The sequence below is a fragment of the Arachis hypogaea genome, chromosome 6, assembly GCF_003086295.3.
Source record: "Arachis hypogaea cultivar Tifrunner chromosome 6, arahy.Tifrunner.gnm2.J5K5, whole genome shotgun sequence".
NCBI classification, from domain to species: Eukaryota; Viridiplantae; Streptophyta; class Magnoliopsida; order Fabales; family Fabaceae; genus Arachis; species Arachis hypogaea.
The window spans coordinates 33,458,244-33,463,475 of NC_092041.1; the positions used below are offsets into that span (position 1 = coordinate 33,458,244).

The 5,232-nt window shown below is 36.5% G+C and overlaps 1 non-coding gene across 10 annotated transcripts; it reads left to right on the forward strand.

Moving 5' to 3' along the window:
• Window positions 1-520: 520 nt before the first annotated feature.
• On the forward strand, window positions 521-4,598 carry LOC112696532 (uncharacterized). 10 transcript variants are annotated; one of them, XR_011862275.1, is made up of 9 exons: window positions 544-1,117; window positions 1,799-1,849; window positions 2,011-2,148; window positions 2,265-2,356; window positions 2,464-2,538; window positions 2,663-2,770; window positions 3,009-3,129; window positions 3,602-3,694; window positions 4,238-4,598. It is a non-coding gene; the product is annotated as an uncharacterized protein (transcript). The 10 variants fall into 10 exon arrangements; XR_011862272.1 differs by having other exon boundaries at window positions 583-1,117; window positions 2,965-3,129; XR_011862273.1 differs by having other exon boundaries at window positions 583-1,117; window positions 2,024-2,148; window positions 2,965-3,129.
• Window positions 4,599-5,232: the final 634 nt, after the last annotated feature.

Here is a 5,232-nt window from a genome sequence, read left to right on the forward strand (position 1 = left end):
CAATTGATTAGAAAGTGCCCTTCTGACATGCTTTCTGAATGGAGCATCATAGGTATCTTCTTTGATGGTCTGTCTGAATTGTCCAAGATGTCTTTGGATAGCTCTGCTGGAGGATCTCTTCATCTGAAGAAGACGCCTGCAGAAGCTCAAGAACTCATTGAAATGGTTGCAAATAACCAATTCATGTACACTTCTGAAAGGAATCCTGTGAACAATGGGACAAATCAGAAGAAACACTACAAGAAAAATACCCATTCAGCCACACTTTTTTTAAGTTACATTTGAAAAGCGTAGTCTATTCTATGAATAGGCTACGCTTTTTTCCATGTTGCCTTTTTATAAGAGAAAAGGATACACAATTGTAGTATCATTTAAAAAGTGTAGCCTTAGGTATTTTAGAAATCACTTATAAAGCGTAGCCGTAGGTTGATATCTATAGGTTCACTTTTCGTATCAAAGAGGACGCTTTTAAAGGGTAGCCTATTTGTTAAGTTTTGGGTGTATTTTAAAAGTGATGCCTAATGTATCTAGAGCCAAAAATTTGACACGGAGTGATTTTTTCCCTCAATTTTTTCCTGGCGTAAGGACGCACACTCAGCTCACACTTGGTGAAAATTTTCCCTCCAAGAGAAGAAAACCCTTTCACCCTTCACCCTTTCACCCTTCACCTTTCAGAGAAGAAAACCAAGAGTGATCGGTGTTTTCGCTGCTTCTTCTGTTTGCAGTGGTCTCAAATGAAGGGTTATTTTCTTCTTCCTTACGCTTGCTTTCCTCAGTGAAGGGTTCAGAGAAGAAAACCCTCAGCTCACAGTCAGCTCGTCATCACCCTTTCACCTTTCAGAGAAGAAAACCCTCCAAGAGTCACCATTCACCGCGCGAAGAAAACCCTTTCAGAAAATCCTCCTGCATTGCGCGAATCGAAAACCCTCACCATCGCGAAGATCGCACCCCAGTCACCACTCACCCCCACTCACCACTCACCACTAAACACTGACCGTCGCTCCTCTTCGCCCTCCTGCACTGATCGTCGCGCGCCGCCCATACCGTCGCGCGCCGCCCATACCGTCGTCGATCTCTGTGCTTCTCGTCGTCCTCTCTGCGCTCACGTCGTCGATAGGTATGTATTAATTTTCATTTGATTCTGAAATTTGAGGGGTTTAGGGTTCCGATTTTAGTAACCAGTTTCTGCTCTGTAATCACAAACACAACAACTATGGTCTTGTTTATTTCTTGTATTTCAATTAGAATGTTGAAATTTGAGAGTAACGCATGAGCTAGATACGCCATTTTTGAGCTGAAATCGTATTTGGTTTGGGTGACATTTTAAGATGTTTATTTATTTTTCAGGTGACATTTGTATTGAACTGTATTTAGTTAATTAGATTCGAGTAATTTGTTTGGTGTTTTGTTCACGGCATCTGAGGCCAAGACATTTTTTTTTACCACTTGACCACGAAAATTTTCTAAACACTTGAATAGTTTTGATTCCATCCAATACCCAATTCTGTGTTTAGGGTAATCAACGGTGCTGGAGGATTGCTTCTAAATTTATGAATTTAATTAATTTGTTACAAAATTAAATGGTTTGTTAAAGAAAAAGTTTATTTGTCCCATCATGGTTTGGATTTGTGGTTGCAATTCTAGCTGCAGTAAAATTTGCAGTTGATGCTGCTGTAATTGTTGTAAAGGGCTATAAAATTGTAACATCAGTGCCCGTAATCTTGGTTGCAGAGTTTGAAAAAAAAGGTTCTATTTGCTTTATGTTCTTAATTCTTATGGCCAATTTTGACCTTTCAAGAAAGCCGGAGAAGTTTGCCGGACCGCAGTTCACCAGCTCTCCGGTCACCAGGTCTCTCTCTATCTCTCTTGCTATTTATGTTCTTGCGTCCTGTTTGACTTCAAAAATCTGTGATTGGGGTTTCTATTTGAATTTGATTTGGGATTCAACTCTTATGATTAGAATTTATTGCTGATGATTAAGGTTCTAGTTTTAATTGATTGCCTATTCAGCTACCGTGTTTAGGAAAGGCGAAGGGATGAGTTTACAAGAATGAGATTGCAGCTTAGAATTCCTGCATTTGAAAGGGGTTTTTTTTACATGTGAAGATTCTGTACAGTATTTTGAAAATGGATTTCATATTCTTAAAGGTGAATAGTATCTAAACATTTTCTTCTAAATTTAATGAACCTGCTTTACATTTACTCCATCTTTCTCTTTATGCTGCTCAGTTTTACTTAGATTTGGCAAATTAAATGTGCTGCAGTTCTTTCCAACTGCTGAGGAGTCAATGGATTACTATAATGAGAAATGATGTGTTGATGGAAAAGGACTTGTTCTGCCCAGTCAGATTGTAAGGTCAGGTTTGCTATGTGCTAGTTCGGCCGAAAATTGGGGATTCTGGAGTATTACACTCTTGCTTCTTCTTGTTTTATGTCTTACCTCTTACTTTATCTTTTGTTTAGAGGTATGTCAAATATTATATATGGAGGGACCAAATCCAGTTTCAAGTGTACAAGGAAGCACATCAGAAAATTCAGGTTTGTTCTTATCTTCAGTTGCTGGCTCGGTTCATTAGGAATCTTTTTCATTCGAGAGGTTGATTTAACTGGAAATTATCTATGTCAAGTTTATCTTTAACTTGGATACTCCTTGGTCATTCAGATTTCTTCAAGGACTTGAAACAGATTCAACAACTGTGAAAAAAAATCAGACAAGCGATTGACAACCAAATTGAAGTTACTGTACAACTCATTAATTATACAAAGACCGGTAAGCAAGTCTAATGTTTCTGCACAGAAAACTACTTTAATAGGCAAAGTTAATATAAAATGATAGGAAACGTTAGCAATTTTTTCCCTTATTAGCACTATTTAGTTCATTAAAAGGAAACAAAATACTATGAAGCCCGGTAGTGCTGCAGTTATTATTCCTATTATCTATAACCTGCAATAACTGATCAAAAGATGCTGCTTTGTTATCACAACATTTTGTACTGTCCTGAATGGAGGAGGAGGAGCTATTTCAGTAGCTCTTGTCTTGAATCAAAATGCTGCCAAGGTAGCTGTGGCTTCAGAAACTGCTACATTCTCCTAAAATCCTGCACTTGTTCTTGCTCCAGTTATCCCAAGGTATGCCTTTGTTGCTGTTGTACAAAGTCCTTTTGGAGAAGTATTTTCTGATGTTTCTGATGTTAGTATTTCAAATGCCATCTAAATAATGCAGTGTCCAAGGCAATGAAAAGAGCTAACTTTTTTTTTTTCATGTGATTGGTTATTTGGATATTATGGGCTTGATTGTGTAAATGTGTAACTATGATGACAGGGTGAAGTGGATGCTATTTTTGTTCATGCTATACTAGCAGTGTGAAACTTGCAGTGTGTCTAGTGATTCTTTGATAGTGCTAGTTCAGTTGGATTTTTCATTTCTTCTTGCACTGGGATTTCCCTATAAGCCACGTGGTTTACTGTTGCATTTGTCAGCTTGTTTTACAATTTGTCTACTTACTTTATATATTCTTTCCCATTTACTGGAATTTTAGTTTGTTTGATTTTCTGGATAGATGTACCGATAATTCACTGTTTGAATATTTGTGTTTTGCAGAGTCAACTGAAGGCTAAGTGGGAAGAGTATAAGAAATTGCTTGAGAAGGCAAGAAATGACGCTGAGAAGAAATATGATGAAATAAATGAGCAGGTTTTCTTTTCACCCGTTTAGTTTGACTGATGCCTTATTCAGTTATCCTTCAGTGTTCTTGTTGAATTATTGTGTCCTAACTTGCTCTTATTGTCTAGTATTAAACTGTTGTCTACCCAACACATTAAAAAATTGTGGTCCATTGATGTGTATATGAGGAATTCATTATTTACAGGACTGTTAATTTATTTGGTATCTTTGGTGAGTGTTGGTTGTAGTTTGCAACCTAAGATCAGTTACAGTTAGCAAGTCTAGTTAATCACTGTCAATGTGCAGTCTGTGCCACTGTCGGTGATTGAATGACCTCTTCCTCCTAACTCTGTATTTTCTCTTTATCTTCAACTCAAAATATAAAAGAAATAATGGGTCACATTGTAATGCAATTTAAACAGCATGTCCATAAACTGTATTTGATAGCAGGCAGTAACACTGTTTCTTCCTTGTGGCAAGCCCACATAGTGTGAACTGTTTTTATTATTTATATTTTATTGCATTGGTTTCTTTCAAATTACTTGTGTGATTGATGTCATCAACCTCCTTCAGAATAAAATACTTCATAGCCATCTTGAAGCTTTGCATATTTGGAAGGCAAAGAAGGAGCACAATGCTGCTGGTATATCATTTGGAAGTAGTAGTGCAGATACATTTGGTGATGCTGGTCTTCAAACTGTGATGACTTGTCTCCAGAATTCAAAAGAAATTGTAAATACTTGTCATGTACTGCAAATTTGTTTCGCTTGTATATTTGTATATTCATTTTAAGTTCTCTACTTTCACAATAAGAAACAGAAGTGTCAGCTTTGATAATTATTAGTAGTAAGTGTCAGCTTTGATATTATTAGTAGTAAATTTTAAGTGATATTATGGTTATTTTGATATTATTTAAAGAAATTATTTAGTATAATGATGTATTTATTTTTATTTTATAATATTCAACTCATTTAAATAAAAATGCAGAATTATTTTACATGTAATCATATTAACTATTATGTTGTATTGATAATTATTAGATAATTATATATATAAAAACAAGACCTAAGGCTACACTTATATACAGTAGTTATAGTATATAAAAAAAAGAGGGACCTAAGGCTACGCTTATAAAAAGTAGCCATGGTATACAAGGTGGCTACGCTTTACTAGTGATGCAGTAGCGTTGAAAAGCGTAGCCTATTCTGGAAGAATGAAAGCTGAAAAGCGTAGCCTTTAGTCCTGGACAGCATCACTTGAAAAGCGTAGCCTATTCCTAAACGCCAAAAGCGTAGCCCTTGGTGCAGAAAAGCGTAGCCTTTGAGAATAGGCAACGGCCGAATAGGAATCACCCCAAAAAGCGTAGCCGTAGCCCAAAAAGCGTAGCTGTAGCCTAAGACATCATTTTTTTTCACTTTTGGCTACACTTTTCAAGTGTACTTGAATGGGTGTTTTTCTTGTAGTGAAAGGAGTTTTTGAGATTGAAACTCTGAATGCCATATTGGCTCAGAACAAAATATTGACTCAACAAGTCAATATGACTTTTCAAAGTCTGTCTGGAATGCAAG